Genomic DNA, 16,872 nt, shown 5'->3' on the forward strand with positions numbered 1-16,872 from the left:
GTGTGTGTGTGTGTGTGTGTGTATGTGTGTGTGTAAACACACATATGTGTCTTTGAACCACCTAGGGTTCCTCGTTGGGGTGAACTTATTGTAACATAAATGGTGGGAAACTCAAAAGTGACGTATGTTCTCTGTAAGTTCCATTGACCAGCAGACATAGTTCATGTGCTTGGCTCAGATGGTCTGCCTTTGTATTTGGCAAAGCATTTTTAACAGAGAGACAGGGACAGCAACACACTTCCAACAAGGACAATTTGAAGGAGCCAGTGCAACATTGGAATAGACTTGAATTGACAAAAGAATGACATCCCAAGAATCCTTTACATACCTGTTGATAAAAGGGAAGGCACATCTGTGATTATTGATGAGGAAAGATGGAGCAACCACATTGAGGAAACATACCTGTCATGCATATCCCCAGGTTTGCTTAGGGGCGGAGACTTCACATGAGAACGAGGCAAAATGTAGTCCCTGATGTCAGGAGGTTACCTTAGGACACGGAGAAGGGGCTGTGGGTATGCCCCGAGAGCTGGTATAACCTGGATGGGGACTTAGGCTCTTTCTCTCAGGGCTGTGCTGGCTTATAGGCTGCAAGCATATTGGTGAACCTTGAGTCCAGGCCTCTTCAGAGACAGCTAGAGTTTGTTTGTGGGACCTGAAAAGACACAATAGCTGATTAGGGGCAAATAGTTCTCTGAAGAACAAGATTTAGGTTGTCTGCGAGAGCGAGCGAGCATCAGTCAGCCTCCTTAACCCTCCGTGGCACAGTTTCAATTGCCCACTCCCCACTCCCCGCCCCCCACACTCACCCCCAGCCTCTGGAGTTTGGATCATTTCCCAATGGTAAGGAATGGGGACGATGATGGGTGATGGCTCGGGCTAGGGCTATCCGTTTATCTCCCCCGGTGAGAACAGTTTCTGTAAATGTCACCTGTCACAGGCCTAGGTGCAGGGCTACACAGAAGTTGTGAAGGGAATCGAAGCAACATGGACTCAGAGGTGTAAAGTTTTCTTCCCCTTTATAAGTTTCCATTGTCAATCCCTCGTTCCACTTTTATGGAACAGGGGTGGAGGTCCACCTTCTGAAACTATTTCAAGCCGAATTAGGGTGCGGCAGGGGCTTTGGAAGGGAAGGATTTGACAGGGTGCAGGTCACAACTTTTGCTCCCTTGTGCTAATTGGGGGTGGGGGTGGGGGTGGGTATCAGAGATAGTTCCTATCTGAGATCTTGGATATTTTTCTGCATAGTTTGGTACTGCATCATATCCTGAGTTTTCTCCCCAAGTGTATTCTAAGAAATAGTAACAGTATAGTCAAACCCAATGTTATAACCACCTTGGGGGGGCGGGGGGCGCGGAGGGGAAGGTTGTGGTGGTCAAGGGCCTCTTACTGTACCCAAGTGAATTGCTGTCTGATTTTACTTTTATGTTTTTTTTAATCTTATTAAGTAACCTTTACACCCAACGTTGGGCTCGAACTTACAACCCCAAGATCGAGAGCTACGCGCTCTACCGACTGAGCCATCCAGGTGCCCCTGTTTATGTGGGCTTTTATTGCTGGGGCACCTGGGTGGCTCCGTGGGTTAAGCATCGGACTCTGGCTCCGGTCAGGATCTCGCCGTTCGTGATTTCGAGCCCCGCATCAGACTCTGTGCGGACAGCTCAGAGCCTGGAGCCAGCTACAGATTATGGGTCTCCCTCCCCCCACCCCCTCTCAAAAGTAAATATTAAGAAACTTATAAAAATACAAAGAAACTATGGGTTCTTATTTCTAAAGAGGAGCTAATACAGGTGCAGCAAGTGTTTGTGAACTAGCTTTGACTCTGCCTCGTTCAGCAAGCAATCAGGTAACTAATAAGAGGTATTTCTACAGACAGAAAAGAAAACCACGGGTTAATGGTTAGAACAACTTATAAACCCAGTGTCTAAGTCCCAAGTGTGGTCAGTGAGAAGGTGTCTAGATGCCAGGCTCGAAGCATCCTCAGCTGGAGTGGGAGCAGGCAGGGGGCAATCTGACCGATTTTTCTGGCATGTAGTTCCAATGTCTCATTTTGGGGGATCCTGAGTGGCTCAGTGGGTTCAGGTTCAGTATTCAAGTCTGGATCTCCACTCAGGTCTCAATCCCAGGGTCGTGAGCTCAAGGCCCCAGTTGGGCTCCACACTGGGCGTGGTGAAGCCTACTTTAAAAACAACAAAAACACAACAGCAGCAAATGTCTCGTTCTGAATGGCCCATAGAGCAACAGGCACACAGATTCTCTACAACTGTGGCAATTTCTCTGAAGTTTATCTCCAGTTGTTCAGCTTTCCTTTGCAGGGCTTCAGGGAAAAGGGCCATTTGAGTTCTTCAGGATGGTAAGATAAGAGGATGGGAGAGGATTGGAAGCCTGAGTTTGAAGAGTCATAGTCAGATATTGGAGGAAATCAGGATTCAGGATCCAGCCCAGTTTTAAAGGCAAACAACAAACGGTCGAAGAAAATTAATTAACCAGAACTAGAATTTAACATCCACAAAAGAGCTATTGAAATATAATCTTTTTCTATCGAGACCCCTCCATTCCTGTCAAAGATAGCCCAATGAAAACTAATTTGTTTGAAAAATAAGTCCAGTGTTAACAGGCATGGCTTCAGTATTGACATAAGCACAGCAAGAATAGCGATTGACCATATAGTCTTTTGTGTTTTTTCTCTCTTCTTTTCCGCCTGCCTGCCTGCCTTCTTTTTAATTTTTTTTTTTTATGGAGTTCTTTTTTTCCTCTTAAGTTAATTCCTTTATTTTGAGAGGTGGGGGGAAAGGGAGAGGGGGAGAGGGGGAAAGGGAGAGGGGGAGAGGGGGAGAGGGGGAGAGGGGGAGAGGGGGAGAGGGGGAGAGGGGGAGAGGGGGAGAGGGGGAGAGGGGGAGAGGGGAGCTCTGCACTGTCAGTGCAGAACCCAGCTCAGGGCTCAAATCCATGAACCATGACCGTAGCTGAAATCAGACGCTTAACTGACTGAGCCACCCAGGCCCCCCACACACCAGAATTCTTTACACTGCCAAATGTACGAATGTATCTCATCACTTTCAGAAATACGTTGTGGTGTTCGGTTTTGTTTCTTTTTTTCTTTTTCTGTGCAATTTATAACAAGTCATGAAACGGGCGCCTGGGTGGCTTTGTCAGTTAAGCATCCAACTTCGGCTCAGGTCATGATGCCAGGGTTCGGTTCGTGAGTTTGAGCCATGCGTTGGGCTGTCTGTGCTGTCAGCACAGAGCCCGCTTCGGATCCTCTGCCCCTCCCACTGACTCATTCTGAGTGTGTGTGTGTGTGTGTGTGTGTGTGTGTGTGTGTGTGTGTGTGTCTGTCTGTCTCTCTCTCTCTCTCTCTCTCTCTCTCCCCTAAAAATAAAGAAATAGGCTGGAAAACAAATCTTCAAGGAAAAAAAAAACAACAACAAACGATGAAACATGTTTACTAACAGACCCAAGTATCTGTACTGTTAAGGTTTTCCGAATAAAGCCAAAGACCACCCACACACACCCACACACCCACACACCCACACACACACAGCAAAACAAAAAACGAAAAAACAAAACAAAAAAAAACAAAAAGAAAACGCCGTAGGTTTAGTAATTCACAATTTAGTATTTTATCTTCTGTGGAAAAGACTCAGATGTCCGAAGAATTGAACCTAATTTACCACTTAACTTAGCAAAGCTTTGAAGTTCCAGGTCACGAAAGATTTGGGAAGCCATTTTAAAAGTTTACAAATAGGGACTCCTGGGCGGCTCAGTCAGTTAAGCGTCCGACTTCGGCTCAGGTCACAATCTCACAGTTCGTGAGTTCGAGCTCCGCGTGGGGCTCTGTGCTGACCTCTCAGAGCCTGGAGCCTGCTTCGGATTCTGTGTCTCCCTCTGTCTCTGCCCCTCCCTCGCTGACATTCATTCTCATTCTCATTCTCTCTCTCTCTCTCTCTCTCTCTCTCTCTCTCTCTCTCTCTCTCAAAAGTAAATGGTACAAGGAAAAAATTTAAAGGTTTACGAGTAAACATTTTTGTGTATTTAACCTATCTCCTGTCAACATTCACCCACGAACACTGTATGCGAGAGACAAAATCGACCATCGTTTGAAGTACTTTTTGCTGACAAACTGCAATGGGTACCCGTTAAGTCATAAATTGAAGTCACATGAAAGCTGATTAGGCCCCTGCCTCGGGCCTGAACCCTAGAGTGCGTGTCTGAGTGGAACAAGGAAGGGCGTAAGTGTTTGTAAAGTTTTTTTGATTTTGTTTTCGATACCTGTTGTAAAACGAGGGAGAAAACGGGTTATGTTGTTTGTAAAGGTCACAGAGCTGTATATTTTGAGGACCACAGTTACAGGGTCAGTATTGGGACGGAAGCAAGGCCATGACCGGAGCTGCCCACCCCAAAGCCTTGTCATGCAGAGAGCACCAAATTCAAGCCATTTTACAACCACCACCACAAAGAATAAAACCTAGCAATCGGCATTGTATTTGATATCGGCGGCTCCGAAAATCTGTCCATTTTAAGTAAGCAATCAACCTTCCATGGCCTTTAGTATCCAAGACGTCACACCCGTGTCCGCTAAAAAGTCAAACGATCTGTTTCCCCACCATCAGGCTCACACGGGAGGCCCCACCACCGGGGATGGCCTAGGAGATCACTGGAGCCACACCAACTGATGCAGAAACAGGGGGAGGGGGAGGCGGAGGCGGAGGCGGCCAGGGAGCCGCGGGCCAGGCCCCAGGCAGATTTAAAGTTTTGGACTCACCTTTTTGTGTGTCTTTTATCTTTTTCTTTTGCGCCTCCAACTCCGCGTCCGCGTCCACCTCCTACTTCTTCTTCCATCTCTGTCTCCTGTCTTTCCGTCCTGCAAAAGTGGCTTTGTCTCTGGTTGCTTTTCAGCCCCCTGTGGAAGAGGTGAAGGAGGAGCAGGCCGTGGGGTGGGCACCCATCTTGGCGCTTGTGCTCGGGGAGGAGGAGGGGTGGGTTTAGGATCACTGGCATCTGTGTGCCTTCCTCCTCTTCCTCATTCTTCTGACTATTGGGAAAGGGGGTGTGGGTGTGGGTGTAGCGGGGAGGGCAGGTGTGTTCAATTTTTATCTCTCCTCTCTCTGGGCCATCCATTGTGTCCCTTCCCGTGAGGCAACTTTCTTATGGAGTAACATAAAACTCTGAATGTAGAGAATTTCACACACACACACACCCACACCCACCCACCCCGTTCACGTGAATGTGAAACACATTTGGGTTTGTTCTGATCCTCCCGAGTGTTAGAATGCCCAATGTTTACAAGAGCTTGCCTTGAAACACAGTAACGGAGCTTCTTTACAAATTGGTGTTAGCAATAGCATCCAGAGGTAGAGAAAACATCTCACATGGATAACACCTGTGGCCATAGATCCACAAACAAGATGCAAACCAATATCAGCCTTTGTTTCACTCCTACTTGTGGAGAGGACACGAAAGACCCAATGGTCAAATCTCCCCCTTTTGTAAAAACAAATGCAATCGCACGAGAGCATTACCGCGGATGGATCCCATCGCGCAGGTGTTTTCCATTTCCAATGAGAACACAGCCAATTTGGCGCAAAGAAGCCAAAAAAAAAAAAGCTGCAGCAACCCACAAACCAAATGTGGCCCGGGATATCTCCGTGAGCGTCCGTTCCTCCCCAAAAGTCGGGGCTTCGCTGATGGAACCAAAGGGCTTGCTAGTTTCTGGCCGCGTCGTCTCACGGCCAGCTTTCTCTAAGGGAGCACACAAGAAAACTCATTCAGACACCTCCAAAGAACCCCATCTGGGCCATCAGGGACTCAGGTGACCCTTCCACGTTCCCACGTAAGTAAGCACTTGCAAGTATAGGCTCCATATGTCCTATACGTGTAGCCTGCCCAAGTTTCCTTTTGGGGATGGGTGGTTGCTTTCTCCACACTTAGAGCAAGGTTATTAAATGGTGGCGGTCACGGTGGTGTTTTTTTTTTCCTCTTCCGTAAAGAGTTACAAGGCGGCCATTTCGCGGGAGCGAAGCAGTAGCTGGGCTGCTCCTGGATCCCTCGCTGCTTCGGGTTCCCTGTCAGGCTTCCTAGCAGCGGCCTAGCGGAGAAATAAGAGCAGGTGTCTGAATGTACTCGGGTGACCAAAGATGAGAATGACGAGCCCATCGAAATGCCATCGGAAGGGGCGCCTGGGTGGCGCAGTCGGTTAAGCGTCCGACTTCAGCCAGGTCACGATCTCGCGGTCCGTGAGTTCGAGCCCCGCGTCGGGCTCTGGGCTGATGGCTCAGAGCCTGGAGCCTGTTTCCGATTCTGTGTCTCCCTCTCTCTCTGCCCCTCCCCTGTTCATGCTCTGTGTCTCTCTGTCCCAAAAATAAATAAACGTTGAAAAAAAAAATTAAAAAAAAAATTATATATATATAAAAAAGAAATGCCATCGGAAGACGATGGGACAGTGCTGCTGTCCACAGTGACAGCCCAGTTTGTCGGCAGCACGTGGACTGCACTACCGGAATCCAGCGTCTCAGTGTATGAGAGGTGTCCGGCTGGTCAAAGACATTCTGCACATCCCTGATGCTGGCTGGGGAAATCCGGTAGCGGATAGTCGTCAACTTATCCCAAAGATAGCCACAGAAAAAGGGACGAGACAGATACCTGCTTCTTCAGCAGTGAAAGTGAAGAGAGCCATCCAGAAAACGTCCGATTTAAGAGTGTTGGGTCTCCCGTGGAAAACAACCGAACAGGATCTGAAAGAATATTTTGGTAGCTTTGGAGAGGTTCTTCTGGTTCAGGACAGGAAAGATATTCACACTAGTCCTTCAAAGGGCTTTGGCCGTGTTCGTTTTACGTAATAGGAAACCGAGGTGAAAGCCATGCGATCGATCGAGGAACGATGGTGTGACTGCAAACTTCCTGAATCTCATCGAAGCCCAGATGAGCTTTTGAGAAGCAGGAAGGCGTTTGTCGGGTGCCTTACAGAGGGACGTGACTGCCTATAAGCTGCAGCAGTTCTTTTGCCAGGACTGAGAAGCGGTAGACAGCTTCATTCCCAAACGGTTCCCGGACTTTCCCTTTGTTACGTTTGCAGATGATCAGGTAGCCCTCGCCCTCGCCCTCGCCCTCTCTGATATTATTATTGAATTTATTTTTTCAATGTACCCCCAAGGTAGTTAGCCTATAGGGCAACAGTGGTTTGAGGAGGAGAGTCCTTCATACCCCTCACCCTTTCAGCCCCCGCCCCGGCACAACCCCCTCCAGGAACCCTCTGTTTGTTCCCCTTAGGGAAGAGCCTCTTACGTTTTTGTCCCCCTTCCTGTTTGTATGTTATTTTTCCTTCCCTTCTTCCCTTCCCTTCCCGAGTTCCTCTGTTTGGGAAGTGAAGGTCCTCACACGGGTGAGGTCCTGTGATACATGTGTTTCTCTGAGGGACAAATGTCACTTTGCATGACACCCTCCAGTTCCATCCAGGTACTTGCAAATGGCAAGACTTCATTCCCTCTGGTGGCCGCGCACTGCTCTGTTGTTACATGGATACCGCCTCTTCTGTATCCATTCATCCGTCGATGGACATTTGGCCCCTTCCCATACTTTGCCTACCGTGGATAGTGCTGCTATGCACCCTGAGGTGCGTGTGCCCCTTGGAAACAGCAGACCTGTATCCTTTGGCTAAGTACTTCGTCGTGAAAGTGCTGGGTCGTAGGGTACTTCTATGTGTCATGTGTTGAGGAACCTCCTCGGGTCCCTGGTTCTGGAAAGAACTCCGATAGTGGTTCTAAATCAGGTGCGGCCATCGGTTGGGGACCCGCATCAAATGCGGAGTCAGGCAGCGGTTTTCCTGGAGGCTTTGGCTCAAGCACAGATTCTAAATCTTCCAGCTGGGGAATTTAGACAGTGGGGTAGGTATAGACTGGTAGGAATTCAAATTTTTCTAAACACATGGTAAGTGTATTTCTTTTTTCTTCTCTTCTCTTCTCTTCTCTTCTCTCTTTCTTTCCTTTCTTTTTTTTTTTAAACATTTATTTATTTTTGAGAGACCGAGAGAGACAGAGTGGGAAGGGGAAGGAGCAGAGAGAGAGGGAGACACAGAATCCGAAGCAGGCTCCAGGCTGTCCGCACAGAGCCCGGTGCAGGGCTCGAACCCACAAAACGTAAGATCATGACCTGAGCCACAGTCACACACTTAACTGACGGAGCCAACCAAGCACCCCACACATGGTTAAGTGTATTATAAAACCCATCCGTACTGAGAGTTTTCAGAATCAGTACGTTCAGCGTGGAGTATATTCACCACTATTTTTGACATTTTTCTTTAGAAAGAGAGGCAAAGCTAAAGGAATTTTAGAAGTTTTGTTACATCAAGGGTCGAAATATCAGGTGTTTGAAAGCGAACCAACTGCCTGATTGGTTCTCGTTCTCTCTCTCTCTCTCTCTCTCTCTCTCTCTCTCTCTCACACACACACACACACACACACACACACACACACACACACACACACACAGGCTACAATGGACATCAAAGGATTTCTCCTGTAATATTGTATCCCTGGACTCGTCAAGTGAATTCTTTGTGCGTGTTCACTATGGAAACCATTCATTATAGGTACACTCTTTTTTCCTTGTTTTAATTGGAACCCCACCACATTAATTCCCCACCCCCAGGAAAACCTCCTTTTTGGAGATCTGGTGTCACAGTGTTTGGTCTTTTTGCTTTCGTTTGTAGTTTGTGACACTTGTACCCCTTCCTATGCAGAAGTACAGTATGAAGCCTTCATTGAATCTGTGCCGTTGATCTCATTTCAAATGTTTACGGGAGAAGCACTTCATTGAAAGCAGTGCTGTAAATATTCTGCCATAGGAAGGAATATTTCCGTCTACGTGCTTTCTCACTCTTGAATTCGTCTTCACACCATACAGGCTGTGACTTTGACCTTGGGTGTCCCATTTATATCCACTACTCTTTATTTCGCGGAGTCGTATCCATGCTATGAATGCAAGGGTGTGCTATGCAACCAGAAGGCTGTTTGAACTTCTGAAACCTTGTGTTTTCTGATCCTCGTGTTCGAACGACAGTGGTGCCAAAGTACGAAAGGCTAGTGTGAGTGAGAAAAGGAGAGAGTGCGTGCAGAGACTCAGTGGCGGTGGCACACGATGGATAGATTTTTTTTAACCTGGCAAGATGCATCTCTCAGTCCCTTGGCCTCGGTGCAAGAGCGTGCCGAGAGCAACGATAGCAAATGACGTGCGAATGTTTTCTGCATCCAAAGGACATCCACACCCATTGGAAGACGTTGGAAGACGTAAAGAGAGTTTTGTTCTCAGAGAACCCCATTAGTTGGATGTGTGAGGTACTTGTATTTCCCCTGCCCTTCCGTCAGCTGCTGTGAACGCCGTATGGTGTGTGTTCTGTTCTGTTCCCGATCTGTTAAGTGTGGTCCCGTGAACACGGACTGAGCTTGTGGTGTGCTTCACGGGAGTACTCGGAAGCAGAGCTCATCAGTGAGCTCGGGGGGTCACCACGAAGGGTGGAAGTTCTAATGTCTGTCAGGTAGCCATAAGAATGTGGTCTAATGCAGTTCTGTGTCCCGTGCTTGGATGGTCTTTATAAGAGTTGTCAGTGTTGGGAATTCTTAAATAGAATGGATGGAGGAGGAGGAGGAGGAGGAGGAGGAGGAGGAGGAGGAGGAGGAGTTGTTGTTGTTGTTGTTGTTGTTGTTGTTGTTGTTGTTACGAGGTATAATGACGAAAGACACGGCAGAAAATTTTTACAGGGTTTATTTTCTGTTTTCAGTATGTGCAAAGCTGTATGACTTTAATCTTTGGGGATCCAGGGAGGTTTTCTTCCATTTTCTCATCGTATGTTTGGAAGGCTCCTTTTTAATTCTCAGCTGACTGACTGACTGATGGATTGGTTTTGTTTTTATGTCCTCTTCACACCCAACATAAGGCCCGAACTCACAGCCCGGCAATGAAGAGTCACCCGCTCCCCTGACCTAGCTGAGGGAGCCAGCCAGCCAAGTCACCCCTTTGATCCATTTTTGTTGTTGTTTATTTAAACGAAGCGGACATGCAACGTGTGCTCAGGGCAGAAACAGAGCACACGCTTTGGGGTTTGACAGGGTCATTTGGAGCTTGGTAAATGTTAAAGCCTAGCTTCCCTGGGTGCCCAGGAGCAGGGTCCACAGCCGTTAAAAGTTGACAATTTCCTTTATCGATAGCCATCGACAGATGATTTATTGAAAACACTAATCTATGGCAAAGATCGTTCTTTGGTCTGTGATCGGGATATAAGAAGAACCAGATGGCTACAGCTCCCACATCACAGACTTCATGTTTTAGTTGGACTTAGAGGCAGGGAGGGAGGCAGGCAGGCAGGCCGGCCGGCAGGGAGGGAGGCAGGCAGGCCAGGAGGGAGGCAGGCCGGCCGGCCGGCAGGGAGGCAGGCAGGCCGGGAAGGAGGCAGGCAGGCCGGGAGGGAGGCAGGCAGGCAGGCAGGCCGGCCGGCCGGCCGGGCGGGAGGGAGGGAGGCAGGCCGGCCGGCAGGGAGGCAGGCAGGCCGGCCGGCAGGGAGGCAGGCAGGCCGGGAGGGAGGGAGGCAGGCAGGCCGGGAGGGAGGGAGGCAGGCCGGGAGGGAGGCAGGCCGGCCGGGAGGGAGGGAGGGAGGCAGGCCGGCAGGGAGGGAGGCAGGCCAGCCGGCAGGGAGGCAGGCCGGCCGGCAGGGAGGGAGGGAGGCAGGCCGGGAGGCAGGGAGGGAGGCAGGCCGGCCGGGAGGGAGGGAGGGAGGGAGGGAGGGAGGCCGGCAGGCAGGCCGGCAGGCAGGCCGGCAGGGAGGCAGGCAGGCCGGCCGGGAGGGAGGGAGGCAGGCCGGGAGGCAGGGAGGGAGGCAGGCAGGCAGGGAGGCCGGCCGGCCGGCAGGGAGGGAGGCAGGCAGGCCGGCCGGCAGGGAGGGAGGCAGGCCGGCAGGGAGGCAGGCAGGCCGGCCGGGAGGGAGGGAGGCAGGCCGGGAGGCAGGGAGGGAGGCAGGCCGGCAGGGAGGCAGGCAGGCCGGCCGGCAGGGAGGGAGGCAGGCAGGCCGGCCAGCAGGGAGGGAGGCAGGCAGGCCGGCCGGCAGGGAGGGAGGCAGGCCGGCAGGGAGGCAGGCAGGCCGGCCGGCAGGGAGGGAGGCAGGCCGGCAGGGAGGCAGGCAGGCCGGCCGGCAGGGAGGGAGGCAGGCCGGCCGGCAGGGAGGGAGGCAGGCCGGCAGGGAGGGAGGCAGGCCGGCCGGCAGGGAGGCAGGCAGGCCGGCCAGGAGGGAGGGAGGCAGGCCGGCCAGCAGGCCGGCAGGCAGGCCGGCAGGGAGGCAGGCAGGCAGGCCGGCCGGGAGGGAGGGAGGGAGGCAGGCCGGCAGGGAGGGAGGCAGGCCGGCCGGCAGGGAGGCAGGCAGGCCGGCTGGCAGGGAGGGAGGCAGGCAGGCCGGCAGGCAGACCGGCCGGGAGGGAGGGAGGGAGGCAGGCCGGCAGGCAGGCCGGGAGGGAGGCAGGCAGGCCGGCCGGCAGGGAGGCAGGCAGGCCGGCTGGCAGGGAGGGAGGCAGGCAGGCCGGCAGGCAGACCGGCCGGGAGGGAGGGAGGGAGGCAGGCCGGCAGGCAGGCCGGGAGGGAGGCAGGCAGGCCGGCCGGCAGGGAGGGAGGCAGGCAGGCAGGCCGGGAGGCAGGGAGGCAGGCAGGCAGGCAGGCCGGCAGGCAGGCAGGGAGGCAGGCAGGCAGGCAGGCAGGCCGGGAGGCAGGGAGGCAGGCAGGCCGGCAGGCAGGCAGGGAGGCAGGCAGGCAGGCCGGCCGGCAGGGAGGGAGGGAGGCAGGCCGGCCGGCAGGGAGGCAGGCAGGCCGGCCGGCAGGGAGGGAGGGAGGCAGGCCGGGAGGCAGGGAGGGAGGGAGGCAGGCAGGCCGGCCGGCAGGGAGGCAGGCAGGCCGGCCGGCAGGGAGGGAGGCAGGCCGGCCGGCAGGGAGGGAGGCAGGCCGGCCGGCAAGCCGGGAGGGAGGGAGGGAGGGAGGCAGGCCGGCAGGCAGGCCGGGAGGGAGGCAGGCCGGAAGGGAGGGAGGCAGGCCGGCAGGCAGGCCGGGAGGGAGGCCGGCAGGCAGGCCGGGAGGCAGGGAGAGAGGCAGGCCGGCAGGCAGGCAGGCCGGGAGGGAGGGAGGGAGGGAGGGAGGGAGGGAGGGAGGGAGGCCGGCAGGCAGGCCGGGAGGGAGGCAGGCCGGCCGGCAGGGAGGCAGGCAGGCCGGCAGGCAGGCAGGGAGGCAGGCAGGCAGGCCTGCCGGCAGGGAGGCAGGCAGGCCGGCCGGCCGGCAGGGAGGGAGGCAGGCCGGCAGGGAGGCAGGCAGGCAGGCCGGGAGGCAGGGAGGCAGGCAGGCCGGCAGGCAGGCAGGGAGGCAGGCAGGCAGGCCGGCCGGCAGGGAGGGAGGGAGGCAGGCCGGCCGGCAGGGAGGCAGGCAGGCCGGCCGGCAGGGAGGGAGGGAGGCAGGCCGGGAGGCAGGGAGGGAGGGAGGCAGGCAGGCCGGCCGGCAGGGAGGCAGGCAGGCCGGCCGGCAGGGAGGGAGGCAGGCCGGCCGGCAGGGAGGGAGGCAGGCCGGCCGGCAAGCCGGGAGGGAGGGAGGGAGGGAGGCAGGCCGGCAGGCAGGCCGGGAGGGAGGCAGGCCGGAAGGGAGGGAGGCAGGCCGGCAGGCAGGCCGGGAGGGAGGCCGGCAGGCAGGCCGGGAGGCAGGGAGAGAGGCAGGCCGGCAGGCAGGCAGGCCGGGAGGGAGGGAGGGAGGGAGGGAGGGAGGGAGGGAGGGAGGCCGGCAGGCAGGCCGGGAGGGAGGCAGGCCGGCCGGCAGGGAGGCAGGCAGGCCGGCAGGCAGGCAGGGAGGCAGGCAGGCAGGCCTGCCGGCAGGGAGGCAGGCAGGCCGGCCGGCCGGCAGGGAGGGAGGCAGGCCGGCAGGGAGGCAGGCAGGCAGGCCGGCAGGGAGGCAGGCAGGCCGGCCGGCCGGCAGGGAGGGAGGCAGGCCGGCAGGGAGGCAGGCAGGCCGGCCGGCAAGCCGGGAGGGAGGGAGGGAGGCAGGCCGGCAGGCAGGCCGGAAGGGAGGGAGGCAGGCCGGCAGGCAGGCCGGGAGGGAGGCCGGCAGGCAGGCCGGGAGGCAGGGAGAGAGGCAGGCCGGCAGGCAGGCCGGGAGGGAGGGAGGGAGGGAGGGAGGGAGGGAGGGAGGGAGGGAGGGAGGGAGGAGGCAGGCCGGCAGGCAGGCCGGGAGGGAGGCAGGCCGGCCGGCAGGCAGGCAGGCCTGCCGGCAGGGAGGCAGGCAGGCCGGCCGGCCGGCAGGGAGGGAGGCAGGCCGGCAGGGAGGCAGGCAGGCCGGCCGGCAGGGAGGGAGGGAGGCAGGCCGGCCGGCAGGGAGGCAAAGAAAGAAAACGTGGCATCAGGATGCCTGGTGGGCACAGGTGGTGGATCGTGCAACTGTATGTCGTGGGTTGCGAGTTCGAGTCCCACGCTGGATGTCGCGCTTAGTTATAATAAAATCTTTGAAAACCCATCCACAAATACAGGAATACACAAAACATGGCATCAAAGGGGAGTAAGTGATTGATCGATGGGGGGTGGGGATGAAACGGGAATATGTGTCTAACCCGCAACATATTCTTTATCGGCGCTGCTTTCACTATTTTGCCCCGATGACTCTTTCCACAAGCGGCGGTCCCACCTGAGCGGGCTCCCTGCATCTTAAGACGTTATGTAGCGAGAGGAAAGGCGTGAGAGGCACAAGTTTGGCGGAATCCATACAAATATAGAGACAATCATCGTTTCTGAGACCAGTAGCCAAAGCTCTGCCTCCGTTTAGGACCCAATGTCGTACTGAATCTCTTTAAAAAGAAATAAATACATAAAAACCAGGTAGGGTCGTTGGCTCGGATAAGGGAGGAAGCTGAAATGCAATCCTGGAGAACAACATAGGGGGTAAGAAGTTGCAAGCCAGAGCGATCTCACCACCCGTAGCCTTTGAAATGATGATTTGGTGTCTTCGGATACAAGAGAGCTCACCCTACGTAGAAGGTTTCCCACCCACCGGTCGTCATGAAGTATCAGAACAGCGCAAGCGGATTCCCGTGCTACGAAAACCTCTCTGCCAACATAATCTGTAACAGCCGCATGGTCTCGTATCGTGTGAGTGTAGCGTCATTAATCGCACCACTCTGCCGTCGTTTGACCTTCCAGCGGATCGCAATTTTCGTTTCTTTTGGCGTGCGTGTGGGTATGCGTATCAGGCTATGGAAAACGATCTAGCCACGTTCGGTCCTCTTTTTCTCATTTCTCATAGATGAGTGATGGCGTCAAAGGATACACCTCAGGAAACCCCAGATGGAAGAGAGGCAAAGGGAAGGGGATTCAGAGTGCTTCTGTGTCCCGTGCCGCCCCCCCCAACACAGCAGTCTCTCCTCCCCCCCCCCCCCCCCCCCCGCCGTTCCAGGTGTTGGAACAACCCGGAAGTGCCTGAATTAGGGGAGTTCTTTGACGGGGGGGGGGGGGGGGGTGTTGGGGAGCACCAGTGCTTGGAAACATTGCTAGGGCTAGCAAGGCTGTTGAGAAACCTCGAGTCAGTGTCGAAGGTACTTGGGGGGGGGGGGGAGGAAGAGGGGGGCGTGGGGTTTCTTTCTCTTTGAGGCGATGGAAATAGTTTGGAATGAACAGTGATGGTCCCATAGCTTTGTGAGTAGTAGACTAAGAGAGCCCGCTGAAGTGTACACACACATATACATTTATTTACTTATTACGTATGCATTCATTCCAGTTGAGTGAGTGAGTGGGAGAGAGGGGGTAGGGAGGGAGAGAATGGATCACCAAGCAGGCTCCAAGGTGTCAGCACAGAGCCAGATGTGGGGGCTGAAATTCAAGAACCCCGAGATCATGACCTGAGGCAAGACTCGGACGCCTTACCGAGTGAGGCACCCAGGTGCCCTTACAAGGATGGGAATTTTGGCACGCGAGTTGTGTTTCCAGTGTTCATAGGTGAGGCAACACATAGAATAGTAAATGTAGGCAGGCAGGCAGGCAGTCGACGTTTTCTTTTTCTTTCCCTTCTGGGCTTCAGAGGGGGATGGCGAGTGTGAGGGAGGGAGTTCATGACACCGGGCGTAGGTGTTCTTGTGAGCTGAGCGGCTTGGGAAGTTCCCCGAACTACATGACCCCACAGGAGAACAGGAATTCCTTCTCGACAGCAAGAGAGTGGGCGACTAGCACCGCCTGAGTGTGGCAGAGCCTCAACTCTAAGTCGGGGTGGGGGAGCACTTCTGCCTTCCCCTCTGGGTTCCAGGAAGGAGGGAAGCTGTCCTTCCGGTCCTGACCCTCCCTGTCTGTCCGGGGGCCCCTCAGCCGCAGAGGTGGTGTTTTGAGTTGTCCCTCTGTGGTCGTCTTTTAACACCAAATACTTCTGTTGAAGGTGCTCGGAGAATTAACACAGGTTGATATTTCCAAAATGATCTTGAGATCCTATCCTCTGCCCCTCTGCCCCTCCGCCCCTCCCGTGCGCGCGTGAAAACACCCACCCACCCTCCACCCCCCCCCGCCCCCGCACACCCACCCACCCCGCCCCCGCACACCCACCCACCCCGCCCCCGCACACCCCCCACCCCGCCCCCGCACACCCCCCACCCCCGCACACCCAGCCACCCCGCCCCCGCACACCCCCCCGCCCACGCACACCCCCCCACCCACCCGCCCCCGCACACCCACCCCCCCCTTCCCATTCCTTCTAACTACAACTGTTCCCATTTCCATCCATGTACTCCCAAACAGCTTCCTCAAGCCCCACCGCCCACCCCGTCGACCTCTTTGGGTAGTATAAAAGCGACCAACAGGCAGGGGGCGTCCGGGCACCACGATGGTGGAGTGAGGGAGTCCGTGTGTGACGACCACGGGCCGATCGCAGCAGAGCGGCCGGGACGCAGCACCTGCCTCGCCGGCGCACGGCCTCATCCCCAGCCACCTGGGTCAGTAGCGTTTCCCGGCTGGGGTGGGGGGAGGGGGACACGGAACGGAGGGCGCACCAAGAGGGCTTTGTGGATCGAATGGACGCCTAACCGAGACCCTCCTTCCTGCCACCAGATACCGTCTGTGGATGGTCGTCGTCTCGCCGTCACGCAGCCCCCACCAGTGCTACAACGAAAGAAACGGGTGTCCAGGATAGTAATGCAAACGAAGGCGGGGCCGATCCGATCGGGGGAAGCGGCGACAGGAGTGGAGGTGGGAGAGGAAAAAAAAAAAAAAAAAAATCACGGGAAGAAAGGACAGGCGTGGGCCACGGCGGTCGCGCCGGGGGTGCAGCGGGTCAACGCTCGTCATCGAACCCGGGGACTCGGGTGGCCGACCTCACCGGGCCCAGAGTCGCTAGCGATCCACGGATTTCCTAAACTTTGGGGTAGACGGCTGCGGTGAAGTCCAGCGTGCCGGTCAACCTCGGGGACCAGGTCAACGGATCCCCAGCTCCACAGATCCCAGGTCACGGGGCTCGGCCGTGCTGGTAGAACTCGGGTCTCAGATCCGCAGATCCCAGCGTCCCCGGCTCCCAGCGTGCCGGCCGACCTCAAGTCCCAGGTCACCGGGTCCCCCGGCTCCCGGCGTGCCGGTCACCCTCGAGCCCCAGGTCACCGGTCCGCGGGGCCCCGGTCCCCGGCGTGCTGGTCGACCTCGAGCGCCAAGCGCCGAGCCTCGGGGTCCTCAGCCCCCAGCGTGCCGGTCGGCCTCGAGTCCCGGGTGGCCAGGTCCCCAGTCCCCCGGTCCGCGGTGTGCTGGTCGACCTCAGGTCCTCGGGTCCGCGGCGCGCCGGTCGACCTCGAGTCCCACGTCGCCAGGTTTCCCGGTCTGCGGGTCCCCGGCTCCCGGCTCGCCG

General features: G+C 56.0%; 1 long non-coding RNA gene and 1 pseudogene across 1 annotated transcript; one reads left to right on the top strand and one right to left on the bottom strand.

Moving 5' to 3' along the window:
• The first annotated feature begins 6,418 nt into the window (after nt 1–6,418).
• Nucleotides 6,419–8,019, top strand: LOC147571010 (TAR DNA-binding protein 43 pseudogene; annotated as a pseudogene).
• Nucleotides 8,020–14,724: 6,705 nt separating this feature from the next.
• LOC147571011 (uncharacterized) lies at nt 14,725–15,934 on the bottom strand. Its single transcript, XR_015247805.1, has 2 exons — nt 15,840–15,934; nt 14,725–15,426 (listed from the first exon to the last, which is right to left on the bottom strand). It is a non-coding gene; the product is annotated as an uncharacterized LOC147571011 (long non-coding RNA).
• Between the last annotated feature and the right edge of the window lie 938 nt (nt 15,935–16,872).

Source organism: Puma concolor, unplaced genomic scaffold (genome assembly GCF_028749965.1).
Source record: "Puma concolor isolate L17-30 unplaced genomic scaffold, mPumCon1.1.hap2 unalloc_scaffold_74, whole genome shotgun sequence".
NCBI lineage: Eukaryota > Metazoa > Chordata > Mammalia > Carnivora > Felidae > Puma > Puma concolor.